At 37.9% G+C, this 19,702-nt stretch overlaps 1 long non-coding RNA gene across 2 annotated transcripts in view; it reads right to left on the minus strand.

Annotated features, from left to right (window-relative positions):
• The window catches only part of LOC103163391, a 30,235-nt gene extending 10,533 nt beyond the window's left edge, over window positions 1-19,702 (minus strand). The window contains exons 1-3 of one of the 2 annotated variants that reach the window (XR_003484496.2): window positions 19,649-19,702; window positions 3,616-3,735; window positions 1,901-2,052 (exon numbers count right to left, since the gene is read on the minus strand). This is a non-coding gene — a long non-coding RNA (uncharacterized LOC103163391). Of the gene's footprint in view, window positions 1-1,900; window positions 2,053-3,615; window positions 3,736-4,852; window positions 4,971-19,648 lie in introns of those variants that run through there. The other variant, XR_004769711.1, reaches the window with a different exon arrangement.

A 19,702-nucleotide genomic window follows, 5' to 3' on the forward strand; every position in this document is an offset into this window, starting at 1 on the left:
AAGTCAGTCTGAAGCCATCCAGGAAACTTCATCCCTGCTGGCTAGCTTTCACAGTACAGAAAAGCACTTTGAAGGCAGCTGGAGAAGAAAAGAAACCAATGGTCTGCACTCTTCCTGCTTCAGCACTGATCTACCAGGCACCATTTGCCCACCAGTGCATCACTGCTGATGACTATTGTGGGCTAACTAACCACATTGTGCCTGAATTTAAGGTCTGCTCCACTGGAGAACATTTCATGCCAGGATCTGCAGTCTTGGCTAAAATCCCAAGACTAGTGAAGTCATAGGACATAAGATACAACCTTCTATTTTTATTTTGATAAATGATCATGTTGCCAAATTGTCTTCTAGATATTTATTTTTATGGCCATAGACTTACACTGCTGTCTTCATCACAGAAACTTATTTTTGCAGTGAGCAGCAGGCAATGCAAACATGTATAAATGATTAAAGCACTGGTAATAAGAAACTGAATGTACAGCCTTAAAGCAGACATCTTCAATATCAACCTTCTCCCTGAAGTCTCGGGGAACATTTCAGAAGAAAAGACAGAAAGACTGGGGAAGAGGCTGTGAAATGCTGTTTTCTGGATAACATGGCTATCTTACTGAAGAATACAGAGCACCTGTTCTTACCTACACAGTGCAAGGCAGCAAAAATTCTAGCAGAGATGGGGAGATGCTCTCCAGGTCCCACGTCTTACTTAGGAGATATGGCAGGTAATGGGTGCTGAGAGAGGGAGAATTATTCTCCTTAATATGTACCAGCTAGTAGGGGTCCCATGCTCCAGTGGACAGCCTTACACTTTGCACCTATGGACAACTCTTACTGGGTGTTTTGCTGGTTGGTATTGGCAACTCAACACTAAACTAGACATATCTAGGAAGAGTAATTTCAAGAAAATGCCCCTCAGATTACCTGAAGGCAAGACTTTAGGGGATATTCTTGATTGATGATTGATGTGAGAGCATCCAGCCCACGGAGGGTTGTGCCACCCTTGGGAAGGAGGTTCTGGGTGGTGTAAGAAAGCTGACTGAGCAAGCCATGAGGAGAAAGTCAATAAGCTGCCTTCACCCACGGCTTCTGCTTCAGTCCTACCTTGAATTCTTGCCCTGACTACCCTCAGTGATGGACAGTAAGCTAAACGATGAGATAAATCCTCTTCTCCCCATGGAGTTTTATCACAGTAATAGATCCTTTAACCAAGATATAGTGGATGACAGACAGGAAGGAAGGAGGGAGGGAGGGAGGGAGGAGGGAGGGAGGGAGGGAGGAGGGAGGGGGGAGGGAGGGAGGGAGGGAAAGAAGGAAGATGAGGGAACTAGGAAGAAAAGGAAAGGGGAGGGGAGGGGAGAGGATAATGACAGCAAAAAACACAAAACTTTCAATTAGCTATCTGCTTAGGTTTCACTCATCTTGATGGCTCCCAGAATATCATACCATGGCTTCTAAAAATCCTAAGAAATATTGTAGCCATAGTAGGTTTAAATTAGCTGTCAGTCAGAGATACTCAACAGACTAAATGCTCCCTGGTGTTTGTTTTTACCAATAATGCCATACAAAGCTTTATTCTTAATTGATGAGTCTTTCATACTGCATAAACAAAATTGAGTTAGCTATGAGATAAACCTGCTGACCCACAAAACCAGCAATCTCTCCCATTCTATCATTTATGGGAAGTTTTCTGGCTCCGAGTTTAGGCAGCTTTGGTGTTTGGTCTACTGTGCACTATCAAGTAGCATTCTCTGTTTATTGGTCCAGCTGGGAGAAGAATGAGGAAGAGCAGGAGGGAGGGGAGAAGGAGGAAAGAAGAGGAAGATGAGAAATGGAAGAGGAGAATTCTTTCACAAAGCTGAATTTGATACATAGAAATACATGTAAAATACTTTGTGATACCTACCACAGAGCAAAGACTGATGAAGATCAGATAGCAACACTTGTATTTAGAGCGCTTCCAAATCATCCTTTCACTGACAGACACCTGAACTCATTTGCCTTTATCAGCAATTGAAAGTCACTTTCACATAGGAGTGGGTCCAACAGTAACATGAACTTGAAAGCAAATCCAGATGGGAACATAGCAATTAGTTAAACTTCTAACACATAGAATCAATTTAGACACGTTTATCCAGTATTATCTACCATCAAATACAAAAGATTCCCATAAACTTCCCATGCTGTGATAGGCACATTACTGGAAATTTTCTTGAAAGAAAGGTGGTGTTTTTGTGAGACATCTCCCTGTCATAATGATATTTTCCAACACAATTTTCACCAGACCTCAGACAAATATCTTAGCAAGTCACCATAGCTTTTAGAGCAGTAGTTCTCAACCTTCCTAATGCTGTAACACTTTAATACAGTTCCTCATGTTATAAGGACACCGCCAACCATAAAACTATATCATTGCTACTTTATAACTATAATTTGGCTACTGTTATGAGTTGTAATATAAATATCTGATATGCATCATGACTCATGGGTTGAGAACCACTGCTTTAGAGTCATCATTTGGTTCATGAGACCAAAAGGCTGCTACATGATTTCTCTTCATTTGCATGCATTTCTCATTCCTCACAGTCAAGGAGCACATATTTTTGAAACGTTACTTTTCTTATGAAATAAATGAAACACAGGAAAAAATTAATCAGTAAGCATATTCACCAAAATGCTGAAATTTTCTAATGTATTTTACTATGGAATATTGTTTATTATTTAAAATACACAGAGGTCTACTTTTGCACTCTCTTTGAAACATAAAAATGGCATGCTGAGCAATGAAATTGAATTTATTTTTAAGTCTTGAAGGAAACATGACAATGTCATTCAGGTCTTCCATATTTTTAGCTTTAAAAATAGAAATATGGAAGTATTTTGTAAAAAAAAAAAATTCAGTGGAACTCTGTGGGGGTCCAGGACCTGGAATGACTGTACATCCTTCTGGCATTCAATGAGTAACTCCTGGCCAGGTTATTATCCCCACTTATACTGAGTGACATAGTGATATGGAGGTTGATATAAAATTAATCCACAACCATCTCTGAAGCTTGTTTTAACTTCATTAATCAATCTTCAGAGGTACTGAACATAAAATAAATGGTTTGAAGCTTTGGCTGCCTTTATGCTATGGGCAGACACCATTATGACCAGGGAGGTAGTCATAAGCAGTCTTACTTATCACGTATTGACCACTAACTTGAACATTAAAACTATAATCAACATTGTCAGATAAAATTGAGTGTTGTCCTTAGAAACTTAATTCACTACACAGATGCCAAAGTTAACTTACTGGAATATTTTCCCCATTGTGCATCAACAGAAATCCTTAGAAATTCAAACATGAAAATAAAACTTAAAATTACACCAACATAGCCCTTTACATTGCAACATTCTGCACTCTGTCTAATATGGCCCAAGAGCTCCTTCTTCACAATACTGCACTAAGCAAATGGATTGCCTTCACCTGGGTGAATTTTATTGTTACCACAAGACTAACAGAGCCCATTGTTTGATTCCAAAACTGTAATCTTTTGGTAAGTGTATATGTAAGCAATGTAATCCTTATACTTGTAATCCATATTCCTTTGCAAGTGATTAGAGCATAACATTTATCACCAATGTTCTTGAGTCTTTCCTCCACACAATTCCTGAGTCTTCCTCAAGATTTCCAGTGTCTTTTTCCTCTCCCAAAGGCTCCACATCCTTTCTGTTTCTCAGTAGAAAACAAACAGGCATCTAAGGAATGGTAATAAAATAAAATAAAAACAAATCAGAATAGGACAAAACAAAACAGACAAACAAACAAACAAAAACAGAAGAAAAAGAGCCAAAGAAAAAGAATGAGTAACACATATAGATGCACATAGGAATCCCATAAAGACATAAAATCAGAAGCTATAAGAACATATAAATTTTTTTAAATGTCATGACATAACATTAAGAGACAAAGAATCTTGAAAGATGCTGTTGAGTTCATTTTCTGTTGTTCGCCCGCTACTGGGTATGAGGACTACCTTTAAGAGTGGTTTGTTTCCTCAGTAAGTCTCCCTTGGAGACAGCTAATTTTTCATTTACAATTGGCTATCTGTTGGAGATCACACCTGTGTTAGGGATAGGGACAAATGTCCACTTCTCTCCTTGCTGAGACCCAATCTGGTGCAAACCTGTGCAGGCCCTGGGTAGCTACTTAGTCTCTGAGTTCATATGTGCATCAATCCTGTTGATTTAGAAGGACTTGTTTCCTCGGTGTCTTCAATCCCCTCTAGCTCTTGCATTCTTTCCACCCCTTCTTCCACAGAATTTCCTAAACCTTGTGAAATTGGATTTTATGAAGACATCCACTTAAGAGTGAAGGTTCCAAGCTCTCTCACTGTCTGCACCTTGTCTGACTGTGAGTCTCTGCATTTTTCCCATCTACTGCAGGAGGAAGCTTCTCCAATGACGCCTGAGCAAGGCCCTGGTCTATGAGTATAGCAGAATGTCATTAGAAGTCATTTTATTGCTACATTATTTTAGCATTTTGTTTTATCCTAGTTCCCTGGTCTATCAATCAGCATCAGGTATGGATTTCCCCTCATGCAGTCGGCCTTAAATCAAATCATATATATGTTGCTACTCTCACAAGCTTTGTGACACTGCTATAGTAGCATGTCTGCAAGCAAGTCACCATTGTAGATTGACGTGTTTGTAGCTCAGTTGGTGTTTACCTTTCTCCTTTGGTATCGTGAATAGTATCTTTCAGTATCATGAACACTAATTAGTCTGTTAGAATAATGGTTCTATGCAGGCAGCGCCTCAACTTCTCCATATTCAGTGAGTTCTATAGGTGTTGTCTTCAGCCATATGACCTTACCTGCAGTTTGTAGAGAGCAAACAGTATCCTTGGAAATATCCTGGCTTGATTGAGGGTTCCAATGGGACTGTTTTGTAGAACAACTGGATTAGATGTAACCCATTCTATGTACAAAAACTTCATCTGGTGGTGAGAGATATACAGCTGGGACTCTGTTTCTATGGTTATTTGACAATTTTCTGTAGATAGCTTTCATATATGAATATATTTCAGGAATCTTCTACACTATTAGGTTTCTCTATGACCCCTCAAATGGTCCTTAGTTTTGGCTGATCCTTACTGTATTACTCTATCACCCTCTCTTCTCTCCCCCAACTTTGTTTTCCCATTCCAGTCTTCCTCTTCATCCATCCTTAACTCTCTTCTATTTCCCCTTCCTAAGGAGATCCATCCCTCCTCCCTAATCCCTTACTCTATATCCAACCTTTATGATTTGTGGATTTAGCTTGCTTATCAAAGACATAACAGCTAACATCTACACTTCAGTGAGTACATACATATTTGTCTTTCTGCCTCTTGGTTACCTGATTTAGGATGATTTTTTCTAACTCCATACATTTACCTATGAATTTCATTATTTTTATTTTTAAAATAATCTTATTTTACATACCAATCTCAGTTCCTCTCCCTCCTGTCCTCTCACTCTTCACACCTTCTCTCCACTCTACCCTCCATCCACTCCTCAGAGAGGGTGATCATTTTTAACAGATGAATAATATCCAATTATACCACTTTCTTTATCCCTTTATATGTTGATATACTTCTAAGTTGTCTCCAATTTCTGTCAATTATGAATAGAGCTGCAATGATCATGGCTGAGCAAGGGTTCAGCCATGTTGTATGAAGAAGGATCCTTTGGTTACATGCCCAGGATCTTGAGGTAGATTGATTCCCATCTTTCTCAGTGCTGCCACACTGGTTTCCATAGTAGCTGTACAAATCTGAGGTCTAACCAGGAATTGCTGAGTGTTCCCCTTACTTTACATCTCACCATCTTGAACTGTCACTTACATTATTGATCTTGGCCATCCTGACTGGTGTAAGATGAAATATCAGAGTTGTTTTGATTTTTATTCACCAGATGTCTAAGACTATTAAACATTTAAGTGTTTTTCAGCCATTTGAGTTTCCCTTTTTTGAGAATTATGTTTAGATCTGTATCTTGATTTTAATTGGGTTATTTATTTGTTGATGTTCAGTTTTTTGAGTTCTTAAGTCTTATAGATCTAGAATATTCAAGGGAAGATTGATTTTTAAGCTGAGGCTGTTTTCACGGCAGTACAAGGAAACTGTTATCTAGCAAAACTTCCAAAGAACACTCCTACTTCAAAAATTGTAGTAATTTCAAAAGCACAATTTGGGAAGAAATGTCTTCAGATTCTTACACTTTTGACACAGATTCAAAATGTGAAAAGCATAAAACAGTATTTCAGTGCAACTGTGCAGACAAGCTCCATGACATCAGCTTAATTCTGAGATGGATAACGCCAGATCTCATAATGAGTATACGGCTTGGTGATTATTCTCCATTTTAAGAAAATACAATTTTGAAACTTACCTTTATCAATTAAGACATTTTATCATGTTTTTCACTCATTTGTATTGAATTAAAGAATTTTTACTTTCTTGTCATCAAAGTAAATTAAACTCTACTAAAATATTTAAACATTTCAATGAAGCAATAAACATTTAAAGCTTAATTTGTAACTTGGAAAAAGAAGAAAAAGTGTTTTGATCAAGCAAGCATGACTGCTATAATAAATTTTTCTTGCCCTCCAAAATAGTATAGACCATTGAATTGCCATATGAACTTCACAATACTGCCAGCCCACTTAAAACAGGCCATCACCTTTTTACCCCCAGCATCCAAGTTGGCAGAGTGTTATTTTACGTGACCCACAGTGCTCATGTGCATTGAAAACACAAATTTTCTGCAGGATATTTGGAATATTTAAGGCTGAATGTAACATTTAATAAATAGTGAAATGCTAACTATCCAGCAACAGAAAATTTTTACTCATACACACTGTGAACTAAAAGAATTAATATGACATGTAGATAGAGTGCTTTCTGTAAGACATTCTTTCTGTTATTTGCATCCCTTATGATGCTGCAATTGCTATAGTAACTGTGTTTTTCTTCAGCAGGAACATACTGAAATACAGAATGCTTGCATTCATCCTCCAAATTTTCATCAAAAATGATACCAAACAGAAGTGATAAACTTAATTTCTCAAAGACATTGTAGCCAGAATATTTCAACATACAATTTCATCATAAATTTCATCTTATTAGTAAAAATGCCTGAATTCAAAGAATTACTTTCTCATGATTTAGTCCTTTGTATGAAGTCAAAGAGTAATCATTTCAAAACACAGTGAACAATTAACTAAAATTTTGCAAACATTTTTAAATTTGTTATAACAAATAATGGGCTGGTATCTACCCTCCTCCATAACAAGTCTTACAAAACCTCCTCAAGGCTAAGTAAGCTGAACAAATTCCTCCACACATTCTATTTACCAACAAGGTTCTAAAATCAACTTTGCAAATGCCACAATCCTTAATTCTATTGTGGTATAAATGGAGATCATTCCTTGAGAGCATTTGGCCAAGATTGTGGGCATGCTTTGTTTCCCAAAAAGAAGAAAAAAAAAAGAGTAGTCACCCATTTTTTTACAAGATGCCATTCTCCCACAAGAGTTTATTAAAGAAACATCTGTGTCGAGGCTCTCCAACAATCTTCTTAAAGATGCAGCTGACATCGAAAGCACATTGCTGGAAGTGGCGGGGAGTCAATCTCATCCCATCCGCTCAGAATGAGGCACATAATTTGCTGTGTACCACACGCACTTTCCTCACATGTGCTGAGACACTGTGACATTGATGTGGCTTCCATCCAAACCTCAGCTGAATAATTACTTGGCCATTCAGTGGGCAAACTGGCATCCTTCTAAAAGGTATTCTGTCCCAAGAAAGTTAGCTCAATCTCAAGGAAGCATTTTAGTTAGCTTGAGTTTGAAAGCTTGCACACATAAACTAGAATCTCCAGACACTGGGAGTCTCCAATCATCCAGAACAAAGCACTTCTCCACATTTTTTATTTCTTAAGAATTTATCTAATAGATATATAGTAAAATCAACACATTGCAGAATAGGCCCATCTCTCTAGTGTTTGCTGAACATTTATACAGACTGGTCAGATATAAGAACACAAAAACAAAATAATCAATAAAATCAGAAGCCACATTCTGCACTTTTAAAATCAGTTTCTTGGTGTCACTTAATTTTCCTTAGGCTTCCTGAGAATGCATGCAAATTCAAGTGGTGAAAATTAACAATAGTGTACAGGATCTCTAATCACATTACTTAGTTGCAGAATTTTTTTTTAGTTGTTGTTTTGTTTGTTTGTTTTGTTTTTGACCTTTTATAGATTTTATTTAAATTAGAAACAATCTTATTTTACATATCAATCCCAGTTCTCTCTCCCTCCCATCTTCCCATGCCCCTCAACTCCCCATCTCATCCCCCATCCACTCCCCAGGGAGAGTGGGGCCTTCCATGAGGGATCATCAAAATCTGTTAAGTCATCTGTTTGTTAGTCCTGTGTATCTGGGCTAAGTGAGTATCCCTCTGTGGGAAATGGACTCCTGAAGTCCATTCACAGAATTCTTTTCCAGAGAATCACAATACAGGTGTAATGTGAGTCAGAAACCTGTACAATTGATTTTTAAATAAGCATTTAATTGATCTATAAAATATATAACCTTACTACCATATATTTTAAAAGGATAATGTGATTAATTTTACAAACTGAATTAATATACTTTTGATCAAATAGTTGAATGTTATTGCATCACAGAAGTCTTGATTATACCTCTCTGAACATTACACAATATGTGTATATGTGTGTATGTGTCTATATATCAATAGATACAACCAGCTGAGTTGACTTAGAGTTGAGTTGGTGTATTTGTATTGTAATGGTTGACTGCTGCTTGATATATACAATTCAATGATGAGGCTCACCCCTGGGGAAGACTAATTGTATCTGTCAGCAATCATTAATTGCCTATAGCTCTTTCTGGGAGAGTGGAACCCATGGTACTTTCCCCCTTTCACAGTAGTATATCTATTGCTGCTGTACTTGTCCATGTCTTGTTCAGGCAGCCGTGTTGTTAAGGTAACATGGGTGAAACTTCTTTGTCATCTCTAGGAGACACAATATCCCAGCAGATTTTTAATTCCTCCGATTCTTACAGTCTTTCCACCCTCTCTTCCATGATGTTCGCTAAGCCCTAGGTGTAGGGATTGTGTTTTAGATTTATCATTAGGGATTTGGCATCTCATGGTCAATTGGTATCTGCATTTTCAACCAATTGTTGTCTGTATCCTCTACAAATTGAAAGTTCCTTGATGAGGGATGAGAGCTACACTTCTTGTGGATATAGTGATTTCATAAATTTGCTATGAGGAAAAACAGAAATAAAGCACCAACTCTACATCTGACAGAGGAATGATCTCCAAAATATACAAAGAACTCAAGAAACTAGTCAGAAAAAACACCAATCATCCAATTAAAAAGTGGGGGTACAGAATTAAATAGACAATTCTCAACAGAGGAATCTCAAATGGCCAAAAGAGACTTAAGAAATTGCTCAACATCCTTAGCCATCAGGGAAATGGAAATCAAAATAACTCTGAGATACCATCTTACTCCTGTCAGAACGGCTAAAATCAAAAACACTGATGACAGTTTATACTGGAGAGGATGTGGAGAAAGGGGAACACTCATCCATTGCTGGTGGGAATGCAAACTTGTATGGCCACTTTGGAAGTCAGTATAGTGGTTTCTCAGGAAAATGACAATCAGGCTACCACAAGATCCAGCAATTTCACTCTTAGACATATACCCAAAGGATACACATTCATACCACAATGGCATCTGTTCAACTACATTCATAGCAGCATTGTTTGTAATAGCCAGAACCTGGAAGCAACCTAGATGCCCCTCAACTGAAGAATGAACAAAGAAAATGTGGTGCCTTTACACAATGGAGTACTACTTGGCAGAAAACAAACAAACAAATCTTGAAATTCGGAGGCAAATGAATGAAACTAGAAGAAACCATCCTGAGTGAGGTAACCCAGAGGGAGAAATAAAGCCATTTGGATTTGCTTCTGTTGAGTGTAAAAGCCTAAAGGTATCTATATCTCTGGCTTATCCCTGAAACCTAGGATGATGTTATTTACACTTCAAGTGACTTTGAAGAACAGACATTGAGAATGGAAGATTGTCTTGTATGATTTATGTGGACCAAATATAATTGAAGAAGTCCTTAAGAGAAGAAGTCCTTTCTCTGATATGGTCAGATTTGAATGTGATGAGAGAAGCAGTTTAGAGTGATGCTGTTTTGGATGTTCAGAACATTCATTTGGGACCTTGCTAACAGTTTTATGGGGTTAGTCCTTGGTAATCATGGGTAAAAGCAGATAGGCATGGTGCTGGAATATAACCAAGATCTTTATATCCTGCTTTAAAAGCAGTAGGCAGAGACAGACACACTGGGCCTAGCATAGGCTTGTGAAGTTCAAATCCACCCACAGTGACACATCTCCAACAAGGCCACACCCACTCCAACAAAGACACCTTGCTAATCTTCCCCAGCAGTTTCTCTAACTGTGGACAGAGCATTCAAACCTATGAACCTCTGGGGCCATGCCCAGGCAAACCACAACAGCATTTATGTATTCATACTATTTTTAATGATGGAGAAAAACATCATCAAAATACTATATTTTCTTGAACACGTTTCTCAAGGGAAAGCAAAGGCTTACCTTTTCATGAGTTTGTTTTTCTTTCCTAAATTAAGTAAGCAGTAGATGTTTAATAGGTATGTGTGGTTACTATTGCTTTAAATCTCTACTCTTTTAAAACTGTGTAAGTCAGAGTTGAGTTTTCCACCTTCTTTTTATGCAGAGACAAATCCTCATGGAGCAAGCCACAGACACAATTGAGTATTCCAAACAAGTAATTACTTGTGCACTCAGACACATGGAATTTTCTTTTAAAAATAGGAGAAATCCTAGTTTCTATGATTGGTTTTGAATATTTCATAGCTAAATATTACATTATTTTAACAATTCTCAAAATAAGAACCCCATGGGTCCTGCAGGGCCTTGCAAAGGTTCAATGAGTTTCCTCTTTCCAAGTGTGCATCAGTGTGAGATCAGATTTCTTTCTTTATGTTCAGTGTAATATATCTCAAAAGACTGGAGGCAGACACAAGTACGTAAGCTAGGATATTCAGAATGACATTAATACATTGCAATGCCATTCTTCTCACTAGTGTCCTAATTTTGGAAAACGTAGATACAGATATTAATCTCCATATATAGTATCTTGCTGGTGTTTTTTTTTTTTGAGTGAGTTGCATATAAACATACTTCAAACTTTTTTAACCTAAAAGCCCTTCCCCTAAAATGAGATTGATGACTACTGTTTATGCCATCCTAGAGCCCTCATCCAGTGGCTGATGGAAGCAGAGACAGACATCCACAGATATACACTGAGCTGAAATCTGGAATTTAGTTGAAGAGAAGGAGGAATGAAGAGCGAAGGGGTCTGTACCAGGTTGGAGAAACCCACAGGAACAGTTGGCCTGAACAAGGGAGAGCACATCTACCCCAGATGCTGTCTGGGAAGCCAGCACAAGATTGATCCAGCCCCCTGAACATGGATGTCAATAAGGAGGCCTCTGAACTCCAGGGAGCCTCTGGTAGTAGATTAGTATTTTTCCCTGGTATAAGAAGGGTCTTTGAGAGCCCATCCCACATGAAGGGTTACACTCTGGCCCTGGACACATGGGGAAGGGCCCAGACCCAGCAAAGGAAGATTTGGTGGACTCTGCAGAGCCCCTGTTGAGGGCCCTACCCTGCCTGGGGAGTGGTGGGTGGATGGGGTGGGGGTAGGCTGGGGGTGGGGGAGGAGGGATGGGGTGAGGGAGGGAGAGGGAGAAGGGACTTACATGTGAAACAAACTTGTTCCCTAAATTGAACTAATAAATAAATAAATAAATAAATAAATAAATAAATAAATAAATCATACTTCAAACTTTTTATTTAAATATACATATAAGACCAATATAAACAAAAGATTTTTGGAAGCCATGTTTGAGAAAGTGGGGAGTATCTGAGAGGATTTGGGGGGAGGAAAAAGAATATGATCAAAATATAGTATATAAAAATTTTTAAAGGATCAAAAAATAAAACAATGTAAAAGAGTCTTATCCCCAAATGTGGAAGACTGGGAAAGAAGTTGGAACAGAAGAGATGAGTAAGGCTTGTCCCCCACATGTCAGGATGTAAATGAAGGTAACACAATACATGGGTAAGAAGGAAATAATGCAGGCTGGTGAGTCCCTAGCATGAGTGTGACCCTAGATTGAACCTCCGCTGGTGTTAAAAACATTTCTTTGGTTTTTTTGAGACGGGGTTTTTCTATGGAAAAAAAATTAAAGAAAAAGTAGGAACAAGAAAATAGTGGATTTCAGTGATACACAAATGTATATATCATCTTTAATTTCTAGAGTTGTACAGCTTTATAATCTATATATTAGTAATAAGTGAGCATAAATAGAATAGGGCGAGTTAGAAATTTTTTATTCATATTACCTAAAGTATCTAGGAGGAGTTGGGAGAAGATAAAAATGTGGCTGAAATATATTGTCTGAAAAAACTGTTCAGTAAAACATAACTTATGGGTTTAATTGAAGAAAGTAAGCTATTCTGTACATGAATAAAACCATGAATAAAACCTTTTAAGTGCGGGAAATCTGATGTAAAACATACATACACACACACACACACACACACACACACATAAGTTGTATTAAAAGAAGCAAAAATCAAAGCAGATCTCTATGTATGTGTGTGCAAGAGAGAGAGGATTGTGTCCCATTTATCTCTTTGAGGAAGACATTCCTGTAGAAGGGCCATTGCTCTGTGCAGAATGCCTAATAATCATATTTTAGAACATCCAATTTATCTTATCTTCCTGCCTAAGTTTTCATAGTTCATTGTCACATCCACTTACTCATCTTGGAAGAAATGAGGCAGTGTCACAAAATTCAAATGAAATTAACAGATAATTTCTAAATACATTATTTTGAACTAGAAATCAAACTCACTGTAACCCTATTTAAAATATTTTTATTAATATCCTGAGACTTTCATAGAATGTGTTTTGATTTGAGAATTTTGTAAAATTAATCTCCTATTCACCCCAATTCTTCCTCTTTTTATTCCCAGATGTAACCCCAATTCCCATCACTCTCCTCAGATTCTTGTCCTTTTTTTTAAATATTCCATCAACTCCAATTTGTGTTGTCCATATACAAGTTACCAGGGTCACACCATTAAAGAAAACTGACTGTTTATACCCCAGAAGCCATCACTTGTCTATAGCTCCTCAGTTAGGGAGGAGTAAGGGCTCTGTTTCCTTTTCTATTCTAAAATGTTGACTGGCTTGATATTGGATAAGTCTCATTGGGCAGCTACAGCTGCTATAAATTCATGAGTTTGATGGTTTTGTCATGTATAGAAGACACTGTTTTACTCTGGGCCTCCCCTACCTCTGGATGTTTTAGAACCACCCTGTTTCCTCTTCCAAGATGATGCTGGGGCCTTGGAGAAGAGTGTGATACAGATGTCCCATTTGTGGTTGAATATCCCACAATCTCTTGATCTCTGTATTTTGACTAGTTGTGAGATTCTGCATTTACCATCTCCCACTGCAAAAACAAAAGCTTTCTCTGGGTAGACCAGAGAGCAGCACTAGTCTACGAATAGTGATTAATAACATTTTAATTTATTCCTTATATTCATGATCTAGTCCTGGTCTATATTGGCTTTCTTGTTTTTTCAGCACAGTCTCCTTTTTTCTGACCAGTGCTTTGTTCTTCCTTCCTTAGCATTTTCCTTTTAAACATTTGTAGTCTTTGGACCCCTGTCATTAAATTAATATCTAGTAAGAGAAATAGCAGGAAATGAAAATAATGGATGTCCTACAAAACATGCAAAGGAGTGATGTGTTGGAGACTGGCAGCTCCCCATGCCTGGCCTGTGCTTCTTTTTTTAATGGCATCTGCCTGCTTCATTGGTTCAATGTTCTCAACCACTTAGCAGTAGAAAAGGCTTCGCAGCTAATATGCTTGTGCGATGCTGCTGATGAAATGGGAGTAAAAGCTGTTAGGATAAATTCTTAAGAAAGCTCTTCTTCCCTTTTGTCCTTCCTCTTAACTTCTGGAACTTGAGCAAAATGGTCAGGATTACACAAAACTATTTTGGATGAAATATCAATCAAAACCAAGAGCTTAAAATACAAATAAAATAAAATAAGAAGTCCAATTGACTTAGGGTCATACTGTTTGAAAAATAAATAGTGACATTGCATAACTAGACTATTAGCACAGGGTAACAAGGAGGCATGATTCTGTCATAGGACTCTGACCTGACCCTAAATGATATGCTGCTATTAAAATTCAGAGAGAAGAAATAAACACTTTTATAGGGTAGTTTAGTAGCATCTGAGCTAAATCGAAAAGATTAAATAGTATTTTATAATAGGGCAAATGCTACAGAACTCCATGAAGAAGATTTTAAAGATCAAGTTGTATTTGCAGTATATCAAATTTAATGGAAACTGCACAGCAGCTTCCTGCTGAGTTTGGCACACATAGCCTCCATTAAAAGGCCCTGAGCCTCCATGCATAAATCTTCCTATCAGAGACATAGGACAAAACCAGTATCTTCATTATGGCCTTCCCTACATTTGGTTCACTTTAATAACTTTAGTATCGTCAAGTACCCAATCATTCATAGGCAAACCTACATCATGTACTATTCAAAGATTTTGGTTTTATACATCTTATATCTTGCTATAGATGATAAACTTCCTGAGATCAGAGATAGTCTTTAAGCCCCTAGAGATCTTTATGGGTTTTGACAGCATACAGGCTTACTCATGAAATTTCTGAAGAGGATGGATAAACGTGATGACTTCCAAATCTGAGGACATAAATTTGATCCCTGGGACCCACATGCTGAAAGTACAGAATGGATTCGTGCAAGTTGTCCGCTGACCTCCATGCTATACCATGCACACACCATAGCAACACACACACAAATGTAATGATTTTTTTGGAAAATAGATAATTTGTTGCATTTCTCAGAAAGGCTTTTATAAAAGGTCTAACCTGGCTTGCTTACTGGTAGGTATTAGAATAGAAAATAGATTACTGAGTTGTTAGCAATTGCATAGTGTTTATAAGTTTATAGTAGACTTCGTATCCATGACCTTAAAGACTTTTGAAAAACTTAATGTTTTTATCACTATGCTGTTTTTAACTAGTTAATATTTTTTGCAAATCCCACTGAAGAAGTATACAAGGCATGCAAATAATGATAATACATACAAGTGAGAACTGCTAGAGCAAGAGCCAGAGGAGGTTCCAGCAGGCCTAGTGATGCCAAAATACAGCCACATTTTACAGGGATATGTCTGCTGAGCGCCCCAAAGAGGAAGTGTTCATTGAATAGAGTTGGAAATGATGAAAGTTGCTGGAATTCAGGAAGAAAAGGCATTACGAACAGACAAAACAGCATGTGTAAGGCATATAGAGCTAACAGAGCATGATGGCTCCAAATATAACTGGTGTAGGTGCAGGGCATAGGAAATTTGAAGCCTGGAAAACATGGAACTGGAGAATTTCCTACAAGCTAAAAGCATAAATTTCCTGGTAGCAACAGCATTTCTATGTGTTCTGCTCTGTGGATAAAGAAAAGTTACTAAGTGATTCTAAACATAGGGTTTCCATGTTCAGAATTACAAACTGACAATAATTCTGAATGCAGTGTCACAAATTTTCCAGGAAAAAAACAAACAAAGCAAGTTATAAGACGCAGAGCAGAGTTGAACTGCTAACTGCAGAGGTCTATAATTCTGTAGTTCATTTTTCCCTTTTATTAAACACAGACACTTTTCTCATACAATATAATCTGAACACAGTTTCCCCTCCCGCTATTCCTCCCCATCTCCTCTGCCATCCAGATCCATTCCCTTTCTGTTTTGCATTAGAAAAGAGCAGGCTTCTAGAAGATAGCAACAAAACATAACAAAATAAAATATAACATAATATGAAAGCATTTAACTATTTAGAATACAGTTAGGAATTGTTCTGGTTTAGAAAAATGGAAGTAGCAGGTTATACTCTGGGTTCCATAATCTTAACCTGCCACAGGCAGTTAAAATTGACATGAATGAATGAATCCTTTCCTGTCTTAAGTCCAATTAGGTGTATGTTGGTTATCTCAAAGGTATAAATGTCACTACTGAACCTGTCAGAACAGTTTGCCTTACTAGTCACTGTTGTGGCATTGCAACAGCATAGGACTATTGGTTGTTTTATTCCATTGGCATATTGCATGGTACCGTGCAAGATGATGAGAGCTTCTTGTCAGTGAGGAGGCTTCCAGGTCAAGGTCCAAATCAATTCTTTCATTTCCTGAGTCCAGAAATGTGTGGTGTCTTCAGCAAAAGGTTATTACATTAGTTTTTTTGGAAGTCACAAAGAGCAATAACAGTAGCCTATATTATTTAGGAGGTCTCCTAGACTCCCCTTAACAAAAATTTGAAAGGAGGTTTTCCATACCTGGACTGGTGTTTTTGTTAAACAATAGTCTATAGCTTGGGGAAGGGAGCATTGTCACTGTAACTGAATAACTTCAAATGTATATGTGTTTGTGTGTGAGAAATATATTATGTACAATGTTAAGTAGCCATAAAATCATTCCCTATGGCTCTTTCAAACACTGGGGATTTTGTTAGATAGTCTATAGCTTTGGGAAGGAGGCATTGTTAGTTCAGCTGGAATAATTTCAAATATCTACTGATGGGGGAAATACTTCTGTGTATGTTTATAAATAAAGTACTTGCTTGGCCAATGAGACAGTAGGTTAGGCTGGACTAGGAGTCAAAGAGGATTCTGAGAAATGTAGTAGAGAAGTGGTGTTCCAGACAAGAAGTGACATAACAAGGAGACTCATATTTAAGAAGAGGAAAAAGGAAGTGTCGCTCTCTTTTCCCCTCGGCTCCTGCTCCAGCAGCACGATGTGATCCACCAGCTAGGAGGGACGCCAAGAAGGCTTCCGATAAGATAAGTCTTATAAAATATATAGATGTATGATAACTGAGACTGAGCTAACAGATGAGAATCCTAGTCATTGGCCTAGCAACATTGTAACTAATACAAGTCTCTCTGTGTATTCTTTTGGGCCTAACTCGGGCAGGCGGCTGGTGTAAAGCTCACACGTGGCGGTGGGGCTCAGGCGGCTTTTGGCAAAAAGATTTATCGTAACAGAATGGTGGATGACTCCATGCCCCAAGGTTTCCAGAGAAAGAGGTAAACCTGCCGCCACAGCCTGCCCTGTCGGGCTGCTGAGAGGCATTGGAACAGCTACCATATGCTTGCGCCGCCCCTGTGCTCTTGGACTTTGTACTCGGCACTTCTGAGATGATAAAGACAGATCCAGATAAAGAAAAACTTCTAAAGGTTTACACTACATTTAAAAATATATGTAGGCTTGTGAGAGAAAAAGTAACAGGAGGAAATAGAGTAGCCGGTTATGGTGGCGCACGCCGGTAAGATTTGCTGAAGGAAGCAGAGGCAGGCGGATTTCCACAGAGAAACCCTGTCTCAAAAAAAAAAAACAAAAAAAAAAAAAGAAAAGAAACAAAAAAAAGTAAAAATAATGAAAAAAAAACACATAAAGATAAAAAATAACAGAGAATCTAGATACTATATGCCATATTGTTGTCTTTAAATTGTTTGATTGCCAAGGAAAAAATTACTACTGCTAAAATACATTTGATTATAAATACTGCTAAATTAATCCAACGTATACATTTTAAAAATGCTCTAACTTCAGGATTTGAGTTTAAGGACAGGCTACTTAGAAATAAAAGTTTTACTTATATTTCCACAGAAAATCAAAAGCTGTGGATTCCTTCCAGACTAATATGGTTTGATCAAGCAAGACCCCCTAAAGCTGAGACGATACAGCCTTACAGACTAAACAAGGACTTGGTCAGGTTTCTATATTTTATCATGATCCTAATGGTATGAACATCGTCCCCAATCAGCAAGAAGCAGTTTAGAAAGAATGACGCTCAAATTCCCAAGTATTGTTTATAAATATTTGTTTTCATTTAAATGAGGTTGATTATAAATGATAATGACCATAGTTAATCTCTTTTTAAAGAAAGAAAAGGGAAATAGGATATAGGAATGAATACTTTAAATTGGTAAAGATTTTCATTTATTGATACAACTTTAAGGTCAATTTTGTGATATGTATATGTCTTCTCTTGTTTAGGTACTGTGTTTATACAGATCTTTACCTGTATAAACCTCTATAATAGTCAGAACTTATAATTAGGTTAGTTAGGTTTTCTAGATATATAGAGATATATTTGAGATGGATAGTTATTCTTCAAACCTTTCAAAGACCTACAGAAATATGGCATTTAAATGGTTTAGGGTTTTTCTTGGCAGTAAGACACAACTGCTCCTGGCACACCAATTACCTCAGAAAGGAGGATGGGCATCGAAGAAACTCGTTATGGAGTTTGCTTTCAACATGGCAAGATTAGCCATTTGGGCAAGAAACTGCTCTTGCCTGGACTGTTTGTTGCTGTATAAACTGAACATGAAGGACCCACAAGAAAGTGACTGCTAAACTTACAAAACAAGACAGTACTGAAGGGTTCCTGTTGAAATGGAGAAGTGTGCCAGACACACTGTGGCCTATGGGCTGAAGATGGATGCCCCAACGTTACAGAGGAACTTTGGGTGACTGTCCAGGTAGCAAGATGTCCTGTCAATTTTAGAATTTATATATTATCCTTCTGTGGTCTTTGATCGAGTTAAAGACAGATAGTTATGGTTATAGTTTTCTTCAGTTATTATAAAAGATAAGTTACCCTTCCTTTTATTTAGACAGAAAAGAGGAGATGATGGGGGAAATACTTCTGTGTATGTTTATAAATAAAGTACTTGCTTGGCCAATGAGACAGCAGGTTAGGCTGGACTAGGAGTCAAAGAGGATTCTGGGAAATGTAGTAGAGAAGTGGTGTTCCAGACAAGAAGTGACATAACAAGGAGACTCATATTTAAGAAAAGGAAAAAGGAAGTGTTGCTCTCTTTTCCCCTCAGCTCCTGCTCCAGCAGCATGATGTGATCCACCAACTAGGAGGGACGCCAATAAGGAATCCCATAAGATAAGTCTTATAAAATATATAGATGTATGATAACTGAGACTGAGCTAACAGATGAGAATCCTAGACATTGGCCAAGCAACATTGTAACTAATACAAGTCTCTCTGTGTATTCTTTGGGGCCTAACTTGGGCAGGCGGCTGGTGTAAAGCTCACATGTGGCGGTGGGGCTCAGGCGGCTTTTGGCAAAAAGATTTATAGTAACAATCTACACACACACACACACACACACACACACACACACACACACACACACACTGTGGGAAAATACCAATACAGAGCCAGGTAAAGATACAAGGGAATTTAATAGGGAAAAGCCTTACTTACAGAGCCAGCCAGTGGGACAGCAGTAAGTACAGCAAGCTGAAGATGAAAGCTAAAAAGGGGCCTATAGTGGGAAATTACCAATACAGAGTCAGGTAGAAATATAAGGGTATTTAATAGGGAAAAGCCTTACTTACAGAGCGACCTAGCCAGCCGGCGTGGCAGCAGTCTGTACAGCAAGTACCAAAGTG

Source organism: Cricetulus griseus, chromosome 4, assembly GCF_003668045.3.
Source record: "Cricetulus griseus strain 17A/GY chromosome 4, alternate assembly CriGri-PICRH-1.0, whole genome shotgun sequence".
In the NCBI taxonomy this organism is placed as follows: Eukaryota; Metazoa; Chordata; class Mammalia; order Rodentia; family Cricetidae; genus Cricetulus; species Cricetulus griseus.